Genomic DNA, 22831 nt, shown 5'->3' on the forward strand with positions numbered 1-22831 from the left:
TAGATACCCTTACTTGATATAGTTACCCTTGAGTAAACCCCTGATGCTATAGCAGTGCTTTCATGCTCACGTGGAGTTTTGGTTTTACAGATTTTCTTCCTTTTCTCCTCGTCAGGCACTTGGAATTTCATGATTAGGGACAATTCCCTTTAGCAGGTAAGCCAATATAGACCCCCCCTTTAAAAAAAAAAACATACTGATGTCCTGTTAGAGCTGATGAGGCATCATGGCAAGATGAGCCTCATTTTTCCACTTCATTTCCCCAGTGAATTTGATGTAGCAGTCTTGGTGGTGCACGTGGGAAAACCTTATGCATGTGGCCTGCACCAAAGACAATGGTTATTTGCTTCTGATGGCTCCATGGAAGAAGAGTTTTCTAATGATTCTGAATAGATCACGTCTCTTCTTGCGATAGATTTATCAACCTCAAGTGATGCATTTTTGCCTGTAGAGAGGTCCCTTGAAGGCTGCATTGTAAGTATACCTGCCTCATGCATTTGGGTTTTGCCACAGCTAAATACTGGTTTGTAGAGTCGTTCACATTGGTATCATTTTGTCTGGCTGAAGCTTGGCTATCGCAATCTCATAAAGCGACGCCGGGATGAAAGGAACTGCTTGTGGGTTGCAGAAGCCTCGGGAAGTTCTGTTTACTCAGCCAACCTGAGCTCTGGCAGCTTTTCACATTTGAAGGCTGCTGCAGATAAAGTCAATAAATGGGCTAAAGCTTCTGAAGGGGTGAACAACAGTTTGGTTTTTGTTGCTTTAGTTTTTGTTTCCACGTATGAAGATTTAGCTCTAGCATGCTGATCGATTCGCGACATCGGGTGGTGCCTTGGTGGAGGGTGCAGGTGGTTGCAGACCTTCGAGAGCGGATTCAAATGGCCTTAGGTGGAGGGTCTTGAGATGCTTAGCATGTTGCAGTTATCAACCTACAGTCATTTGACAGTTTCTGACCGTTCGAATATTCATGCAGTTTCAGTGGGGATCCTTGACATCTTTAAGTCTACCTGGTTGGTGGCTTAAGCAACATTCCTATTTAGGCATGTCTGCCTTGTCTTCCTACCGAAGTGCTGCTCTCTTTTGTACGATTGTGCAGAGACACAGATCATTACATTAGGCCTCTTGGCTGGATACTGATGTTAAGTCCTTATGAAGAAGGAACTTTGAGCCACCTCTTGCAATTGGCTGTGCCTTATCTGTTCTTTGCCAACAACAAGGTGAATTGATGAATTCGATGTTCTCTGCTGTGTCGGATTCCAATTTTAACTGGTATTATCTTCTACAACGGTCCATTGAAAAAGCCTTTGTTATTCATTACTCAGTGAGGCATAACATTATCCAGTCCAGTGCATCTCAATGGATTCTGCAGAAAGGATAATTGAAAATTATCAGACACCAGCGCAATCTTGAATCGGTGTTCCAGGTTCATATGTAAGAGAGAAGAGTGGCAGACGTGCATGAAATGCAGCTCTGCCAGACTGATGTGGCTATCAAAACTGGCAACATGGTAAGAACTGGCCTGCAAAGCTGATCATTCCATACCAAGGAACTTGTCACCAGTGAAATCATAGGTTGTAGATTACGGAGCGAACATGGATGCTCAGGATTGTAAAAGAAAGTGTTGGCATGCAAAGTTCATTCCATGCGAAGGAACCTGTCACCTTTGGATGCTCAGGATTGTAAAAGAAATAGTTGGCTTCTTTTTGGTTGAAAAATTAATAAGAACAATTTTGGTAGAAAATATTACTTTTTTCCGTGAATGAACATACTTTGTATGTTTTGTAATCTGAATATCTATCCATGATGAATATCTTTAAAGCTAATATGCTTATCTTTAAAATCAAGGAGAGATTCCATTGATATGTGTAAGGAGCGCACGTGTGATAATATTTCGATACTAAGTAGAAAAAAGATTAGACTCTTCAATATCTTGAGAGCATGTGTTTCCTAGTTGAAGATGGTCATCAAGCGATGCATCAAAAAATGAACCATGCATAACACAAATCTTTATGAAAAATTTAGGTTCTTTGATTAGCATCTCCCCTTTAAAATGGGAGCTTGTCATTGAATTGCAGGATATCTTAGATCTGCAATTGTTGGGGTGGAGAGAGGAGGCCTTTCTCAGCTGGAACGTTTGACTCTCAAGAGAGAGAGATTGTCTTTGAGACCAAATAAGGTAGTACAATCTATCCATGATGAATATCGAACCATAGAAAAATAAAAGTGTATTAAACCAGCTACGTAATCTAATGTATCTATGTGATGGTACACGATGACAATGTGGTCATACAATGATATGATAATAAAGGGCAAAACAGCCACATCATTTTTATGTCATTGAAGGATAGTATCGATTTGCACTTGATGGGTAGAGGGGTGATCCCTTAGAGATTTGGGGGGTGTGGCTCACAAGGGATCGTGCTCGCACACTAATGATGTCTTCGAAAGATCCAAAGGGGAAGAGAGAGAGAGAGAGAGAGGGTTTATTGAGACGAAAAAGGTAGTACAATGTATCCATGAAGAAACATGAATTATGGAAAAAATGAGTATGAAACTAGTTACATGAGCTATTATCAATGTGATGCTACATGATGACAATACGTGTCCATACAATGATACCATCCTTCTCTAGAATAGAGTGCGTGCCAGTCGTAACATATCCCACATATCCCCTATGTGATGGGAGCTCACCATGTTGTCGAAGGATATCCTGGAAGTTGTTGATGGATATCTTGGATGTGTTGCAGTTGTCGGGTGGAGGAATGAGGCCTCTTAAGATCTAGTGCATCTAACTCTAAGAAGGGATCACGCTTGCTCAGTACTTGCACACCATGTATGTGTGGGGTTGAAGGATCATGCGTGCATGTAAGTTGTGGTGGGTTTGGTTGGTCTTGTTGTTGTTCCGGCTGGGCCTTTGTAATCAATGGTTGTGACTGTATGATTGAGGTATGGGAGGCACCACATTGGTTTTTGAGAGAAAGAAAGAAAGAAGAGAAAGTAATATTAACGTCTACTACAAAAGACCCCAAAGGCCTATGTACCATGAGTGATACACCAATACCATGGGTATGTTAAACCTTGGAAAAAGCAACTAAAAGAACATGAATAAAAACTATCACTAGATGTTGGAAGATGGTTCACCACGTACCCACTCATTAGAGAAAATTTGTTTGGTGCATTAGGAAGCTTGACTTTAGACATGGGATGGTATTTGGGACATTTATTGTATTTGGGATATTTGATAGGTTTAGCATTAGAAGAGTGGTTTTATGGATATTCAACTAGCAAGATTACCTAGGAAGAGGCGAGTTCCTCAAGTGGGCATAATCATGCCTATATTTTAGCAAGAAGAGTTGACCAAACATAGGGGCTAGGTGACATCATTGATTATGTATATATATATATATATATATATATACCTAGATGAATCCAAGAACATGCCCAAATTCACCATTTAGGAACGTGGATGTTATATACTCATGGTAGTCAACCCAGAAGACTATACAACTATCAAGTCCATTATGCATAGTATGGACTAGACACTACGATATCCCCACTAATGTCATCAGTGCCCAATAGTGGGTGTAGAACTCTGTATCAAGATATGCTCTCTCTCTCTCTCTCTCTCTCTCTCTCTCTCACACACACACACACACACACACACACACACACACACACACATAAGAGCATATATTCACACAAAGCCCTTTGTACTGAGTTTCTATCAAATCTCTGGAGATGCAGGGCAGAATCAGCCATAATGAAGCCTAGCACTAAGGGAAGTAACAAATAGAAAGAATTAGTTCAGCAAATAAGTAGTTGATAGGGCAAATGCACCGCTAAAGATAGAAAGAATAAGCATAATATCAATTGGCCACAACTTGATGAAAGCTTGTGCCTATGTAAGAGGCCCCTCATCAATGGAAGAATGAACGAGTTTCTGATAATTCTATGCTTCATCTATTCATGTGATTAGGCTAATTACTTTGAGCTTAACTCATGCTCAACACCATGATTATTATCATCTTGCATTCACCATAGCTTATGTTTAGCAAGCCACTGCCTTGTCATTGGCATCTCTCTTGCCATAGTGCATGATCCTTGAGTGGTATCAGAGCTAGCTACAGTTGGAGCTTTTGCAAACCCGAACGCTACTGGCTACTGTCTTTCCGTTTGCTTACACTTCTCTGCGCCTGGTGGTGTCGTCAAGAGCAACCTGGAGCCGGCCATGGGTCATATGAGTGCAGCCTGTCAATTTGAACTCCAGCACTGGCTTTGCCTCCTTTCAATTGCTGCTACTCGTGCCTGCGACGTTGCCTACAACTGCTATTGCATGTTCGTTCTGTTTCCAGCCATGTCCCTGCCGAGTCTCCGCCTGTTACTCATTACTCATAGAAGGGTGTTTTCATGCTTACTCATTACTCATACAAGGGACGTAAGAATCTTCACAATGCCATGGTCTTGTTAATTAACCCATGTGAAGAAGATAATCAAGAAAAAGGTTGAGAAGCAAAAATCTAAACTTTTTTGTTGTGATGCTACAAAGGCCATGAATTTCTCAAATTTTTTTCATGTAACATGCATATGTATGGAAACGGGGGCTTTGAAGCTTTGATTTAATCTTTGTAAACTTTTTTTGTAAAGGTTTTTTAGACAGTGCCCTTGTGCTACAAAGCCAAGTGCTAAGACCACCCTTTATCATCATGGCCACACATCAAATGGATAAATTCGACAGCACGGGATTTTTGGCATGGGAAGTTAAGATAAAATTTACCTTAATGAAAAAGGGCTTGTAGTCAATTGCAAATGGTAAAGAAAAGAAACCTTCCACTAGAGAAGGAGAGGGAGCATGGTTGCTAAAGGATAAAAACACTATGGCTATTATAGCCTTAGGATTCAGTGACTATTATATACGTCATATAGTTGATGCCAAGGATGCTCTTGATATGCAAGGAACACACTAGATAAAATATTTGGGGCTAAGGGTAAGCACTCTAAGATTGGGTTAAAGATCAAATTTTTTGAGTTAAAAATCAAGCCAGTAGATACTTTTCCTACACACCTCAATTATATGAAAATTTTGATGGCACAATGAGGAGCAGTTGATGCTCGTGTGGAAGGAGAAGATGCTATTGCTGTGCTTCTCAAGAGCATGTCAGTGGAATATGGTCACCTTGTTTCAACCTTGCAAAATTTTCCAAAACCTACCTTGGAAGCCATTAAAGTTGCTTGATTTGAAGAATTCAAGAAAAGCAAGAGAACCACGGTCTTGAAGAAGGAGCTTACTTGATCAACAACAACAAATGTGGTAAAAGCACTAGGTGCACTCATTGTGGTAAAACTGGTCATGTAATGAAAGATTGTGGGTACAAAATAAGCCCAAGATGCAATGCAAATATTGTGGAAAACTAGGACACTTGGAAGATAAGTGCGTCATAAAGACCAAAGCCAATGAAGCCAACATTGTCTCTGAAGACTCACCTCAGAGTGCCTCCAATATGGAGGCAAATTTTGTTGATGCAGAATGGGCCTTTTAAGACTTGGCCACTTTGTTCTTATTTGTTTTATTGGTCATAATTGACCCATAGGGGGGAGGGGGTGTTGGAACCATGGCCATACCCACACTCACTAGATCAAATTTATTTGGTGCATTAGAAAGCTTGACTTTAGACATGGGATGGTATTTGGGACATCTATTGTATTTGGGATATTTAATATATTTAGCATTAGAAGAGTATGGTTTTATGGATGTTCAACTAGCAATCTAGGAAGAAGTGAGTTCCTCAAGTGTGCATAAAAGAGATTCTCATGCCTATATTCTAGCAAGAAGCATTGACAAACACATGGGTTAGGTGATATCATTGATTATGTACTTGATGTAGAGCTTGTGCCTATTTAAGAGGCCCCTCATCAATGGAAGAATGATTGAGTTTTTGATAATTCTATGCTTCATCTATTCATGTGATTAGGTTAATTACTTTGAGCTTAACTCATGCTTAATACCGTGATTAATATCATCTTGCATCCATCATAGCTTATGCTTAGCAAGCCTTTGCCTTGTCATTAGAATCTCTCTTGCCATAACCCATGATCTTTCACTACACCTTATATATGAGGTAAACTAGCCATGATCAACTAATGGTAATGCCCATCTCAGTCAATACCGATCTAATGGCAAGAGAATATCAGGCCTCCATGATGGAAGCATGTCTTGGCATTGAAGGAACTCTACTCGTACCACCTTACGTGGCATTGATGGATTACTCTTGATGATGCGTGATAAGATCATCAATGTAGCCTTTCTAACGAGCATGTACAGGTGGAAGCCAAATGCACTGAAGCCAAAGAGCATGGTCTAGTGTGACCTGCGAGGGGCGAAGTGATCCATGAAGCGGTACAGTGTGGTGTCAAGGATCTCTGATTGTCGAAACATTCGTTGGACTTGGTGCTTCGTAATTTGACTCGTTTCTTGCTCTTGTAAAATGTGTGGTTTCACACTTGGAAGTTTTGCATTAGAGCATTGTATGCAAGGGGAGAAGGCTTGGACGGAATCGTGCAAAAGGGTAGTTAGTTCACATGTGATGTTAAGAGGGGCAAAAGTGTGAGAGATCATGGTAGTACACGTTATGGAGGTCATGATGATGGAAGTGCAAGGGTAATAAGCCACGGGTAATAAGGAGGGGGACAAAGAGAAGCTTATGGGGAAAGGTACTAGTGTAGGTAACTATGGTTGGGTGGGGGCTTGGGGGGGGGTGAATTTGCAACCCTGCCCTAGCCTTCAAAATTTTCAAAATTGAAGGCCTGGGTGCTATCTGTTAGAATTGTGCATCTCAGTAATCTGGGGCTTTACCATTTATCTGGGGTATTTTATTTATCCTGTGAGCAGTCGGCCAGACCTAGAGGCAGTTGGCCAGCTCATTGATGCACTATATAAGGAGTTCCCCATTACTATTATAAAAGGTGATCTTGTCCAACTCTCTCTATCTCCTTTGCACTCTCTCATATGTTTTTTTTTAATGCTTTCGCCTGTGCTATCTCCTTCATGGTATCATACGCTTAGGTCCAGGCTACTCCAAACTCTGCAAATTTGCACACCTTTCCCTCCCTTTGATTTGTGTTTTTCTCCACATCTCTCCCGACTACAGATCTGTGACAATGGTGGTTGCGTTTCCCCAACAGTGCTGCGTTTTCATCCAGCGAGCCGCCTGTTTATTGTGCAGCCCAGTTTTGGTGGCTACATTTTCTCCTACAGAGGCAAGCTGGCCAGTTCCCTTGGCTGCATTTTCTTCTACAGAGGCAAAAGGTGTAGTTATGGCTGTGTTTTCTGCACCGGCATCTATTTTTTGGTGAGTTCTTTGCATTTGGTGCTGCCAGACAAGTGGCCCTATATTGTCTTCTTCCTCCACAAGCCCCTGCCCTTCCGGTAGGAGGTTCTCGATGGATCTTGGATTGTTTTGTTGCTGTCTAGCCTCTTTCTCTCTCAGGTTTGAGAGGGGGACTGATTGTTCTTGGTGACTCACTTTGTTGGAAAGCACTTGCGAGAGATTGAGAGTTGAGATTTGTTCTTTGCTGCTGTGGATATGGCTCCCCCCTATACGAACAAGGATGACAAGTTGAAAGGACCCAACTATGCTCATTGGAAGCTTCAGATGCGGTTTTGGTTCATCCACAAGGGTTTGTGGGACATTGTTCAGGGCACTGAAAGGAAGCTCGAGTGTCCTCAAAACTCTAGGCGGTGGACTCAAGATCATGAGGATGAGTTTGTTGTGGAATTACAAGACTGGGAGAATCGGGACTCGAAGGCGCATTCTGTGCTTGTGCGGTCCATAATCGAGGAGGTCTCACTAGTAGTGCAAATTCTCACCAGTGCTCATCAGGTATGGTCAAAATCGGAGGATCTCTTTGCACGAGATTCATCGATAACGGCAGTTACCTTCCAGGGGCAGCTCTACGGCTTGTTATTTCTAGAGAAAAATTTGATGCAGTCTTTTCTCATTAAGGCCAAGGTTATCCATGACCAGTTACTGTCTATGGGTGCTGCTTTATCCTCTTCTCAGTTGGCTGCTCTTATCCTCACCATGATGTTATTTCTCGATCTTTATGGTGCTAGGTCACATCAACTGAGTTGGATTTTGATGATCTTAGCTCCCTACTTTTGGAGAAGGACTCCATTCTCATCTCACAGGGTAAGTTGAAGGTGTCAGTCAACAGTTTTTATCAGGCACTTTCCTCAGTTCAGAAGAAAGGTCGGAGTCGTCGTTGTCTCTCTTGCGGGAAAAGAGGACATCTGTCCAAGTATTTTTTGTCCAAGAAGAAGGACAAGACGAAGGCGAAGGCTTTATCTCAAGGAAAAGGCAAAGGCACAACACATGATAGTGATACAGATTCTAGTACCACTTCTAGGGCTCCCAAGGCGCTTCCGGCTCAGGAGACCCCACATGGTGTTCTTCTCTAGTACACACGTAGTTTCCCCCCATGTGCTTCCAGCCAGAAGAGGCTTTTGGGCGAGAGAGAGGGCTGATTACAGCTCCACCTACTGATGCATGGGGACTGTGATTCGGAGTTCCAAGCATTAGACATTTGGTAGGACATGGTTATCTTTGGTACAACAGAGATTATGAATTGGAACTGTTCCAAGTTCATTGTTCGAGGCTTTTGGGACGATGTGATGTGTTCCGTCCACTGTTGGGGATCATGGGCACGGTGTGTCCAGCAGCTCATCATCTATTTTTGGAGTTCGTTGCACACGTGTGGGAATTTGTGGCCAAGCAAAGTTCCTTGCTATTGGTGGTGGCATCTTGTTTCGCGGAAACATGTTGGCGGATGCTCTCTCCGAGGTGATTCCAGTATTCGCGATGATGGAGGGTCCATGATTGCATCTTCATTGACTTATCTTCTTCCAACTCTTGCACACTATGAACTGCAGAGGGGGTGTTAGAATTGTGCATCTCAGTGTTATGGGGATTTACCATTTATCTAGGTATTTTATTGTATTTCTCCTGTGAGCAGTCAGCCAGATCACTCATGCACTATATAAGGAGTTCCCCATTATTCACTCCTTCATCCAATTCACTTGCCAATATTTCAACATCCAATTGCTGGCCATTGCCATTGTAAAGCTTCACTGCTGTTATAAAAGGTGATCTTGTCCAACTCTCTCTATCTCCTTTTTTGCACTCTCTCATATGTTTACTGTTTATGCTTCCGTCCGTGCTATTCCTTCACTATCTTGGCCATCATTTCAAGGCCTCTATTAAGGAAAATTTTCTTTTATGGCATTTATTTGCAAGCTTTTTTTAGTGGTAGCTTTCACTTGAAGACTAAAATGGCTTCGATGCCCATTGCAGCCTTCAAGGTTCAGGCTTGAGGGGGGGATAATGAAATCATGGTTGTGAGCCTCCACCATGTTGGAAGTCGATGAGACTGCTTGAAGAGGGCCATCTAGCCATTCCTTTAAATGCAACGAGCCCATGTGTAGTCCAAGCATAGTGAGATAGACTGAAACTGGAGATACTAACCATGTCCTCAAAGAAAATGAGGTGAAAGTAACATGTCCTCAAACTTCTCATACTGTGGTGGAAAGTCACATTTTGCAATGTCGACCACTTTTAGCAGAAATTCTCATCCACATGTACTTAGCCTCCTTATATCTCTAATCACCCATATGACAATGTGAAAAGGTGTGGTCTAAATAGAGCTACATGTGGTCTAAAAAGACCACATGTACTTAGCCTCCTTATATCTCTAATCACCCATGACAATGTTGAAAAGGTGTGGTCTAAATAGAGCTACAATGTCCCCTTTGTACACTAACTCTCACCTGGCTATAGCTTGTGGCTTATGGCAAATCCTACAAGCTCTAGTGTGTTCTTGTGTAAAGAAAAATCTCTCCTCAAGAAAGTCCTTGCAAACCCAATTGATTTGACCACAAAGTCTTGTTAATGTTCTAGGTAGATGCTTTGGTATTTGATGCGGTCTCAGAGATCCTACGCCCCTAGTTAGGGTGGTAATTCTATGAAGATAACACTATTATTGAGGTAAGTGGCCCATTTCCATATTCTCCTTGTCTCATGTACCTACACCATTCCAAGGTTCCTTTGGTCTACATGCAAAGGATTAATGTCATCCCCAACATAAATCTTGGTACCTCTTAGTACTTCCCTCTTAAATATGAAGGCTTGATGTGTGTAACATGAGGAGACATCCTTGAACTTAAGGAGGAGGGGCCTCTCCTTATAGTCATATCTTTCAATATTACAAGCATCTAAAAAATGGGGTTTCTTCCACCCCCATTGGTCTACACAATTTATCCTCTCTTTTCTTCTCTATTTTTCCTTAACCTCTTTTTTAATCCTAGAAAGCTCTTCCTTCTACTGTAGAATATCCATCATAGTGATGAACCTATCTTAGAGGTTGTTTGTCACCTACATTGAACTTAATTTCAAAAGAATTCATTCTTAGTTTTTTAGTGGGATTGTTTCCACATCACATTTGAATGCTAGAAATCTCTTCCTTCTTCTGTAGAATATCCGTCATAGTGATGATCCATCATAGAGGCTGTTTGTCACCTATATTGGACTTAATTAATTGTACATTGAATCCTTCAACTTCGCAAATAATCCATCATAGTGATGAGTCCATCACAGAGGATGTTTGTCACCTACATTGGGCTTAATTAATTGTACACTGCATCCTTCGACTCCCAAATAATCCATCAAAGAGGATGCTTGTCACCTACATTGGACTTAGTTAATTGTATCATTATTAGTTTTCTAGTGGGATTGTTTCCATATTGCACTTCAAGTAGTGTAAGAGAATGGGGACTACTACAGGCAAAGGACTTACAAACTAGAAGGGCACAAAAACATGCATAGAATTTCCCGCAACTAGAAACCTGAGTGGGTGGGCTTCTCACATAATATATATAATGCTTATGCTTAATAATCTCTTGTTGTGGTGTCATTGTCTTAGGATGCTTTATGATCCACCTTCAAACTTTAAAAGCATGTACATCATGTGTGGGTGATGCATGATCCTATGTCCCATCATTCTCACCAGTGAAAAGATGCAGGGGGGAAGAGAGCTTGAGCTCTTGCAAGCACACACACACTCACAAAACCCTAATAGAGAACACACAAGGTGAGAGGCTAAAAATCTTCTTCTTCTTTACTCAACACTCAACACACCATATACAAGATAAGAGTACACATAATATGAAAGGTACTCAACCAATACATACGAGGGTTCTCTATAGTGTGAACCCACTAAATGAGCTGGCGCTATAACTATGCCAGTCTCTAGAATGGCTGTCACATAGCCTATCATCCCACTGGCCGCATATCACCCAAGATCTCACCAACCATGCCAGTGGTGTAAGTGTGGGACCTATCCCCCATGCGGGTCGTCAGTGTCCACCGCCTCACTAGATGAGCTCGATATCTCAACACTCCCCCTCGAGCTCAACTCCATCTCATGTACACCAAGCGAAGCCCTGAATTTGCGGAGCTTCTCTGTACCCAATGCTTTGGTGAAGATGTCAGCTACCTGATCCTCTGTGCTGACATAAACAAGGTCAAGGTCTCCTGCCAAGACCTTCTCTCTGACGAAATGATAGTGGATGAAAAACTGGGTTCTTGGCCAACTGTATACTGCTAATGTTGTCACAGAAAATGACAACTTGTCTATCCACTGATAGACCCAAATCTACAAGTAGCTTTCTCAACCAAGCTACCTCACATGCTGCCATAGTAGCTCCTCTGTACTCGGCCTCTGTACTGGATAGAGCAACCGTAGGCTGCTTCTTACTGCTCCAAGTCACAGCAGCACTCCCCAAAGAAAACATGAAGCCACTAGCAGATCTTCTATCTGAGATACTACCAGCCCAATCAGCATCTGTGTACCCATGTACACATATCTCTGTCCCAGTCTCATAAAATAGTCCACAATGCAAAGTAGACCTCACATACCTCAGTATGCGTCTCAATGCATCCAAATGCGGTTTCCGTGGAACCTACATAAACTGACTCACCAACCCAACAACATAGCTCAAATCTGGTCTGGTGATCGTCATGTAGATCAAGCTTCCTACTATGCGCCTATACATAGTAGGATCCTCCAAGATCTCTCCCGAATCTGCACTCAACTTGCCATTCTGATCCAATGGCACGGAAATAGGCTTACAGCCTGTCATACCATACTTGGACAACATGTCCAAGCCATACTGTCTCTATAGTAATCCAATACCATGTGGTGACCTAATCACCTCAATGCTCAAGAAATATCTGAGCTCCCCCAGATCCTTCATCTCGAACTTCTATCTAAGTAAGATCTTTACATCAAAGATCTCTGCATCATGGTCCCCCGTAATGATCAAGTCATCTACGCAGATGACAACAAGCACAACCCCTCTATCACCATGTCTCACATACAGCGAGATGACAACAGATGACAACAAGCACAACCCCTCTATCACCATGTCTCACATACAGCGAGAAATCTGCATTGGCTACATGAAAGCCAATAGTGACAAGATATTCAGACCATGCTCTTGTTGTCATCTACGCAGATGACAACAAGCACAACCCCTCTATCACCATGTTTCACATACAGCGAGAAATCTGCATTGGCTACATGAAAGCCAATAGTGACAAGATATTCAGACCATGCTCTTGGTGCTTGTTTTAAGCCATACAAGGCTTTCTTCAACCTGCAAACATACTCGGGGTGACCCACATCCTCATAACCAGGTGGCTGCTACATATACATCTCTTCTTACAAATCCCCATGCAAGAATGCATTCTTTACATCCATTTGATGTAAATACCATTGCTTTGACGCAGCCACTGCTATCACAACTCTCACTGTTGCCATCTTGGCAACTGGGCTGAAAGTTTCCTCATAATGAATGCCATATGTCTACGCATATCTTTTGGCTACCAATCTAGCCTTGTACCTGTTTATGCTTCCATCACTGTTATGTTTTACTTTGTACACCCACTTGCATCCAATGGCTTTCTTGCCTTCAGGCAATTGCAGTAAATCCCAAGTCTCATTTCCATATAGTGCATCCATTTCCTCATCCATAGCTTTCTCCCAACACACATTTCCAACAGCCTCATCAATGCATGTGGGCTCTACAACTTGCACAACCTTTGCCATATATGCATAGTGATGTGCCACATAACCATCATATGTAAACCTCTGCACAGGGTTTTTCACTCTCCCAGATCTTCGCTGCTTTTCATTCATGGCTTCCATAGCCTTCTTTACACCAGGTGCTCTCATAGCTGGGATCCCAAGCTCCTCATCAAGGCTCATATCTGAGCCACTAGACTCTCCATCAACATGAGAATGCCCTGCAGAAATGTCAGGCATACCAAGGGGCTCAACCACTTTCTCTTTTCCTTTACGTGATGTACTAATCACATTTGCAGGACTGGTATTATGACGCAGCCTGCCACTCCATGGTCTATCAACAGACCCACTAGATGAGGACTCTCCTGGTCCACTCAAAGACTGTGATTGCTGACCTGCATTCTGTGCAACCACACTTCCACTCACATCAGTCCCAACAGCTTCTTCTTAACACAATAAAAGTATTCACGTGCATCATTACATTGCCTTTGCCAATTTCCACGTCGTCTTTGACTCCCCCTACCTCTGAATTTGCCTCTTCCACCTGTGTGTTGTTGATGTTGTTGTTGTGTATTCTGGGATTGTTGTTGCTGCTACTGCTGGCCATAATTCTGATTACCTGTTCGGCCACCTCCTTGACCGCGTCCACGGCCTTCTCTACCTCGTCCTCTACCTGAACTTGTGTAGAAGGCCTGTTGCTCTGAACTGTTTTTGTTTTGTGAAGACTGTTGGTCTTCACCCAAGCTCTTCTCTTCTATAATCAGCATAGACACCAAATCTGTAAAGTTGGGAATGTTTTTCCGAGTCTGAATAGACGTCTTGAACGCCTTGTATTGTGGCCCGAGACCATGTAGACAGACTTCCACCTTATCATCATCATCTACTGACACACCAATAGATGCAAGGGATTCCACAATACCCTTTATCTTCAATGCATAGTCATTCACAGACATGCTCTTTTTCTCCACAGTATGAAGTTCATTCTTCAACTGTATCTTACGTGTCTTGGTATTTGTTTCATAGAGTTTTACCAAGGTGTCCCACGCCTCCTTGGGGGACTTGGCATCCTGAATGTGCCCAATCATGGTGTCCTGTATACTAATGGAGAGCCAATACATAACTTTCCTGGCTCCTTGGTTCTAGTCTTTAAACTCTTTCACATCTGCAGCAGTCGGATTTATGTCCGGTATCTGTGGTGCCTCTTCATGCTCACCTTATATGTAGTCCCAATAGCCCTTTCCCATCAGGAAATTCGTCAACCTGAACCTCCAAGCATGGAAGTTATTCTTATCAAGCTTCTCAGCCACAATCTGTGTTATGCCATCATTTGACATCTTGCCAGACACAATTTTACCAGAAACATCACTCTGGTTTGTCCTACACAAACTGCTATATTTCTGCAGCGGTACTGTAGTACTCTCAAATGTCACAACCAGTGACCTCAATGTGCATACATACACCCAATGGCAATTGTTGACCTCTTTGTAGCACCCACAGTGTCTGCACAGCCAATCTGTCTTCCTGCAGTTCTTAAAACAGATTTCTGCAGAGAATCGATGACTTACCCGCAGTGCTCGAAATCGTTTGCTTTCTGAGAAACGGAGGTCTAGACGCATCCGAAACGCATTTTCGGCCCGAAAAATTCCATCCAATAGGACAATACAGTTGCCCTATAGCTTTACTCCCACGAAGAAGCTCCTCAATCAAAGATCGTTTACCGGTGCCTCCCGTAGAGCTCCCGACAAGGGTGTAGTCACCAATACAAATAGGGAAGAGTAGTTGGAGCTCTTACCCTCGTACCGCTTCCTGTGGTTCTCTTGCTTGCAGCTCAGCCCTTAGCAGCACGAACCAGGCTCTGATACCATGAAAAGATGCAGGGGGGAAGAGAGCTTGAGCTCTTGCAAGCACACACACACTCACAAAACCCTAATAGAGAACACACAAGGTGAGAGGCTGAAAATCTTCTTCTTCTTTACTCAACACTCAACACACCATATACAAGATAAGAGTACACATAATATGAAAGGTACTCAACCAATACATACGAGGATTCTCTATAGTGTAAACCCACTAAATGAGCTGGCGCTATAACTATACCAGTCTCTAGAATGGCTCACACAGCCTGTCATCCCACTGGCCGCATATCACCCAAGATCTCACCAACCATGCCAGTGGTGTAAGTGTGGGACCTATCCCCCAAGCGGGTTGTCAGTGTCAACTGCCTCACTAGCTGAGCTCGATATCTCAACAACCAGGAGGGTATCCATGAGAGATGATTGGCCACTCGTAGAGCAGAACACTAGCTAAGACGGAGCCTTAGACTATGTTTCTTGAGAGGTGCATTTGTTCCCTCTCTTACGACCCCTATCCTAAGGGAAATCTCTAGCAAAGTGCGTCTGCTCTATGCTGATTGGGCTGACCATGATCAAGCCTACCTACATTGTCCATACATTGCTTCAATGGACTGTTAGGTCCCAAAAGCAACGCAAATTCCTCAATAAGCTCATTGTCATGAGCAAGCACCATAACCCTCAAAACAATTTCTGCTGAAGATAGTGACCACCTAGCATTGTCAAGTGCGAATCTTCAAGAGATTTTCAAGGTAAATACAAACCATCTAGTTGTGCATATAACAATGTGAATGTGTTAACACTCAAGAAAAATGTGAATGTGTTAACACTCAAGAAAAATGCAAAGACGAGAATCTCCTAAGAGGGTCTCAAGACCAAGGATCAAATAAGATCAAAGACCAAAGCTTGCAAAGATCAAGGTACCAAAGGTGCACACATGAGGTGAGAGACCTCCTCGACATTGAACATCCGCTCAAATGAGAATATGAAGTCTCCTCTAATTTTGAGAGGACCTTGAGTGTTTGGGGGTGTAGACATGGGTCAACAAAGTTTTCATTTAAGGAAGGTGCTAAAGATAGTGTGATAATCTAGTTAATATCAAAATTTTCCTAGTTGACATAATGGTCTAAGTTCACTTGTAAATGAATAAAGTGTGAGTGATATAAGGAGGCATAATGGGTGTGGATATGAAAAGGTACACATGTAATAATGTTCATGTGAAAGGTCATAACCACCTTCACCTTCATCTTGTAGTCATACACAATTAATGTAACTCAAGAATTCTCAAGAAATAATGAAATAAGCAAGCTTTCATCAAATCAACACATTTTTCTCTTTCTTTATTTCTATATACTTGCTATCCTATACATCACCACGTGAGAGAGAATGTGTGTGTGTGTGTGAGAGAGAGAGGCCCAAATTTACAACATAAGGTATGGCGAGAAGGTGGCACAATTCTCTTCTTAAATTTATAAACCTATGGGAGCATGCCCTTCCCTGTTTACAAAATCACTTTCAATGTTAAAAGTGTAGAGAATTATTTTTTTTTATCACAGCACACTCCATAACATGGAATAATTTAATTATGTTGTTAAAGGCTTGAAGTTATTGTCATTGAGGTTCCTCTTGCTATCTTAAATGCCCAAAGATGTGGAAGAGGGAGAGAAAAATAAACTAAGATAAAGATGCTTCTTGGAAAACTAAGATGCAAGGTTGATATACATACATACATCCATTACTTACATGAGTGCATATATACTTACCTTCAAGCACACATAAACTCATATTTATGTCATGAAGTGTAGACTCTTGTCACCATTAAAGACATTTGAGTTTATATGCATAGCCATTCATTGATAATTATGCATAATCTAGCATGATATGGGCACCTATCTCAATATAACAATGCCAATAAACTTACCTTAACAATGCTTTCAAAATATTTATGCAATAATAATTCTCAAGAAGATAGGCCTAATTCTTGCCAACAACACTAGCTCTTTCATGAGTTGTGATTTTTCCTTGACAAAAAGGCTTTTATAAAAGCTTGTAATTCAAGACAGATAACAACTCTCTTGAGTTTTTCACCAAGCTCTCATCTTTTCTGACAACATGTACATGGTCGGGTACATGTACCATTGAAGCAACCACTGAAAGGAGCTCGAGACTTGAGCCCAAACTCGAGGTGTTTGCAACACACAGTCTACCTCTCAGCTCTTCTCCATATCCCAATAGCTACGATCACCTCCACCTGTTTGGTACCTTAAAATGGAATCAGAAGGCTTCAAATGCTCTTAGGCTTGTGCACCCATTGACTTCTCTACTCTCTACCAAGACCAATCTAACAACCTCTAGGATGCTCTTTTTAGGCTTAGTTTAGATTCTTCTCACCAGAAAACGATTCCGGATGAAAAGGCACTTGTAGAGGAGGAGGATTAATAGCTGAAGCTTGGGGAGCTTGGGGAGCTTGGGGAGCTTGGGAGTGTAGCTCCGTGAGTTGTTGTTGTAGATCAAGCACAGTGGCATACAAAGTATCCACTTGTGGACATGCAAGAGGTTGAGGAATAGGAGAAGGTTGTGTCGAAGGTAGAGGAGGTTGTACATAACCCGTATACTGAGAATACGGAGTAGCAAACTGTGAAAAAGCATGTAAAAAGTTGGGATCCACACTTGTTTGTAAAGCATGTATGGGTTGTCCCACCTACTGAGGGAACAATTGTGGTATACTAGGTTGAACTGTATCGCCACCCTGCGTAGGAGCAATAGATACTGTAGTTACCCCAAGTTGAATTGTTGCAGGAGAGGCTGATCCACCTCCACAGATGAAACCAAGGTATCCATGTATTCAGCCATGAATCTGTCCAGAAAGAGTACTTGTAAAGAAAGTAAAAGCTTGAGGTGGAGGTGTACACTTGTCTAAATAGGCGAGAGCAGAGGTGATGCACAAAATAGAGATCAAAAGCAAGTAGCTCAAGGTGTTAAAAGGCACAAATTCTGGTTGACTTCAGAATTTTGTGTGCATAAGTGACCAAACACCCTAAAAAGCTTACTTGATGCCAAAAGCTTACTTGACTTCAGAATTTTGTGTGCATAAGTGACTTCAGAATTCAAAATTCTGGTTGACTTCAGAATTTTGTGTGCATAAGTGACCAAACACCCTAAAAAGCTTACTTGAACAACTCAAATATGCGCCCACCAAAAAAGCTCCAAATCGACCTGTTGTTTCTGTTTGTCTGTCTGTTTGTTTGTTTGTTTGTTTGTTTTTTTTGGCCAAAAAGCACCACGTGTGCTTTTTTACACGCACCACTCACCACGCACCTACAGGCTACCAGCCACACATAGAGTACTCGGCCCTTGCTGATATGTGCCCACATTCTGGCCATCCAGCCCAGTTATGGGGCGTCCCCCTTCACACCCGGGCATGCCCACTCATGGGTACCACGGCCACACATGGGCAGTCACACAGGACAGCCTGAATCAGCTCACAGCAGCCTCTCTCTGTGCTGCTCTGGGCAGTGCCCGTACAGCCGTCTACACGTCAAAACCTCCACGCATCATCATCTCTTCACACCTCTCTTTCCTCCTGTATCATGGCGACCAGCAGGGCTGTTCACAGCAGCTCTAGATCAACCTCAAATCTACAGATACCACTAGTAGACAGGTTGACCAGCCCGCACAGAAACCCTAATAGTTCAGCCATGGAGAAAAAAGCTATGGGATGAAGCCTAGAGATGCAAATGCGCAGGTACAAACAAAAGGTTTTAGGGCAAAGAATTCCCCCGCATAAGACTCAAAAAAGCACCAACAGCACGATGCTTTTCTCTCTGCTTTTTCACATGGATATCGAGTTCTTTGCAAAACTCCCACACATCCAACCACACTGATCTTCTCCCTTGATCCTGGCTACTCCCCGCCTTCCGTCCAAGCACCTAGACCTTGGAAAGCGAAAAAGCAACCCGATGAGTTAAGCTCCGGAAGATCCAGGTGACGGATTTTCTCCTCTCCTCCTTTCGGAGATTTCCAAGCTTAATCCAAGTAGGTCGTGCTTTGATACCAATGTAAAGCCCCAACCAGATAAACCCTACGATTAAGCATAAACATGGAAACAAAAGGCCCACAACAACCACAGAGCCATTTAGGCTCACCCCCCAGCAAGGGGAACAGTAGCATCCGAGACATGGCTCCACGTGCAAAGTCCCAGGCCTCCCATACCACCAGTACACACCCATTGGATGTAAGCACGGAGTAGTCTCAAGGCCTCGAGTCCAGGTCTGAGGAGCTCTCTCTCAAAACTGACCCATAAAGTGACTTATATAGGCCTCCTATAAACCAGGAGCCAAATATAGCATATGTCTCACAAAAGTTACTAATCCCCCCACTTAAGATGCCTAACCCTGAGCTATGGTTAAGGGTCTTAACCCCCTAATTAGCACATGTCTCATAAAAGCTACTAATCCCCCCACTTAAGATGCCTAACCCTGAGCTATGGTTAACCCAACCCGAGGGTCTTAACCCCCTAGTTAGCCCTGGGACGTAATAGTAGGCAAGGCGAGTAGAGTGGGACATGAAGAGCATGGAGAAGGCGAGTAGAAATATAGAGGCAAGGCTTGGCAGTAGTCTAATGGCAGCACACTACCTGCAAACACCAAACAATAGCAAGGTAACCAGTCTGTAGACATGGGCAAAGTTGGCAGACAAAAGGCATTAGGGGGAGAAGGAATGGTGGAGTCCTAACAGTGGGGGGACACTCAAATTATTACAAATATCATACATGTTTCATGCTTGCTATACCTAGAGTTGAGGCTTTTAGAAATTGGCATAAGTATGTTAGATTTCTGGTCAGTTACTCCGAGGGGCACATACGTTGCCTTCACATTGGTTGAGAGAGGGCACACTGCCAGATATCTTGGATGCCAAGTTGGGATAGACATTATACCTCCCCATTAATTTGTCCTGTGCTCATGAGCATAAAGAAAAGCTCCTAGAAAGCTTGATGTGGTGTCTAGAGCCGAGGTGGTAAACCAGGTGTTGCTTGCCACAACTTGGTATGTCACTTCTTGTTTGTGCTATGACGATGGATGCATTAGAGAATTGTGTAGGGTGATTTGCAACTTCTTATGATGAGGGCTTGATGGCATTAGATACCAGGGCTAGTGTTGCTTGGGAAACTAACCTTCCCAAACACGAAGGGGGATTGAACATCATTGATCCAAAGATCCAATGCAAAGCTCTAGAGATCCAATGCAAAGGTCTGCTTTGCAAGCTATTGGTTAGAGCATTTCTTCCTGGTAGCGAGCCATGGAAGGATTTCTTCATGTACCATATTCTTAGATGTGTCCTTAAGAGCGGTGGTGAATGGAAGCACAACACATTTTATTTTTTCTGAGGTAGATTACCGCACCTCCTTGTCCTCACTGGTTTTTCTTCATCATTCGGGCTTGGACTAGTATGCGGATATTTTTGCAAACCCTTGGGTGCAACAAGATATATGCAGTGGCCAGGCTCAGAGAGATGTGCAACGACAATCCTTGATTGGAAGAATTTTTGAAGTCTTCCAGCTGATATAAGAGAGTCATGTCAGAGGGAGTCAATGGATTGCATAGATTAATAAGCTATACCACTGGATCACCGGTATAGTCTTAGATGAGTATCACCACTTGCGGTTGGGCGTTTTTTCTTGGACAAGCGTGTCCCGTCAAGTGATGGGATTCCCAGAACGGAGGAGGAAGAGGCTGTTGCCTTCTATTCCATTCAGTTTGGATGGCTGATGGAGAGATGTGATGTATAGGTGATCACACATGGCTTTGTGATTTGTCAAGTGAGAGTAGTAGGTTGCTCTAGGAAGGGTTGGTATACTGACCCCTCCCCAATGATGGTTACTCATGCTTCATAGTGCCTATGGCTATATGGTGGATGGCCTATCAGATATCTACATTCGGACCCTGGTGAGTGGGAATGGACTGATGTGAATAACCCCATGAGGAGCGTACCTTGCTTCAGCTACACTATGTAATCCCAAGTTGCTCATGCTTGGACAGACCCAAAGAGTTTCCCACTCTTACGCCTCACTATGAGGTGTATGACATTGCAAAACCCATTCACAGGAGATTTTGGGAGAAACTATGACACACGTACGTGAGGAGCCAAGTATCCTATTTCTTCTGGCTGTTTTTACACGGTGGGATCTATTTTTGGTGTGGACTCCTCTTGTCCTAGATGCTCAGCTCCATCCAAGGCAGACCGTATCATTACTTATGGAGTGTAAAGGAGCACAGAGGATCTGGGTATCTATATCCCAGCTGTTGGGCAGATTGAGGAGTGATCCTACCTAACTTAACCCAGGGGATAGAGTACTTGGGGGGTTCACCTAAAAATATGTAGGTGTAGTACGTGAGTTCAAACGAAAGGGTTTTTTAACTCAAAGTTTTAAGGTAAATTTACAAAAATACATTTACAAAAAGGTTTTTATTAATTGATTTGGGAAAAAAAACGTAAGTCTATAAAGAAAAAGGGATCATTCTATTCATCGGTCTTGGGTTTTTTAAATACCTCTGAACGCACGTGATACATAGGGTTTTTTAGTAGTGCACCCCCCCCGAGATATAGAGTCTCGCTTTCATACGGTGAAGGTCATTGGTTCGAATCCAATAGTAATTGGGGGCACTATGCTTACATAAAAAAGCCCCATACGAATGGAGGAGAAGAAAATACCATGTTTCCACTCTCATAAATCTGTTGCATTCTCTCGCCCTCGCCCTCGCCCGCACCCTCCCCGCCCCTTCCCTCCCCAGAAAAGAGGCTTCTTTCTATTAAGTAATATAAAATCATACAAAGGGAGATCTCACGCCAAAAGGTGGGGAGATCTCAACCAATCGGGGGCTTTTTGTCTGCGCATATTTGCTGCATTTTTTCTGTGCATCTCTAGAAAATCCATGATCTCCCTTTGTATGATTTTATTTTACTTAATAGAAGTCTCTTTTCTGGATTAAAAAAGAAACTCTGAATAGTTGTCCTCGGGCATTTAGTATTTTGATATTGCTGGAACTATGTGAAGTAGAGCCTCGAGGGGGTTCTCTATTTTGAAACCTTGCATATCACGTGCATTCAGAGGCAAAAGAAATCCCCTATTTTAGATACCCTTGAGTAAACCCCTGATGTCATGCTCACCTGGAGTTTTGGTTTTACAGATTTTCTTCCTTTTCTCCTCGTCAGGCACTTGGAGTTTCATCATTAGGGACAATTCCCTTTAGCAGGTAAGCCAATATAGAGCCCTCCTTTAAAAAAAACAAAAAAACATACTGATGTCATATTAGAGCTGATGAGGCATCATGGCAAGATGAGCCTCATTTTTCCACTTCATTTCCCCAGTGAATTTGATGTAGCAGTCTTACATAAAGCCTCTTGGCTGGATACTAAGTCCTTATGAAGAAAGAACTTTGAGCCACCTCAACTTTGGAGTTTCCGCACCATCTCCATGGATTCTGCAGAAAGGATATATTGAAAATTATCAGACACCAGCTTCTTTGCGACGTCAACAAATGCAATCTCGAATCAGTGTTCCAGGTTCATATGTAAGAGAGAAGAGTGGCAGACGTGCATGAAATGCAGCTCTGCCAGACTGATGTGGCTATCCAAACTGGTAAGAACTGGCCTGCAAAGCTGATCATTCCATACCAAGGAACTTGTCACCAGCAGTGAAATCATAGGTTGTAGATTACGGAGCGAACATGGATGCTCAGGATTGTAAAAGAAAGTGTTGGCATGCAAAGCTCATTCCATGCGAAGGAACCTGTCACCTTTGGATGCTCAGGATTGTAAAAGAAATAGTTGGCTTCTTTTTGGTTGAA

The 22831-nt window shown here is 42.7% G+C and overlaps 1 long non-coding RNA gene across 2 annotated transcripts; it reads left to right on the forward strand.

The window, feature by feature from the left end:
• Positions 1–587: 587 nt before the first annotated feature.
• On the forward strand, positions 588–22621 carry LOC147626031 (uncharacterized). 2 transcript variants are annotated; one of them, XR_015268823.1, is made up of 5 exons: positions 588–735; positions 849–1507; positions 2076–2176; positions 22172–22237; positions 22353–22621. It is a non-coding gene; the product is annotated as an uncharacterized LOC147626031 (long non-coding RNA). The 2 variants fall into 2 exon arrangements; XR_015268822.1 differs by having other exon boundaries at positions 22172–22621.
• The last annotated feature ends 210 nt before the right edge of the window (positions 22622–22831 follow it).

Source organism: Cibotium barometz, chromosome 23 (genome assembly GCF_041138505.1).
Source record: "Cibotium barometz isolate CiBa-2024 chromosome 23, ASM4113850v1, whole genome shotgun sequence".
NCBI classification, from domain to species: Eukaryota; Viridiplantae; Streptophyta; class Polypodiopsida; order Cyatheales; family Cibotiaceae; genus Cibotium; species Cibotium barometz.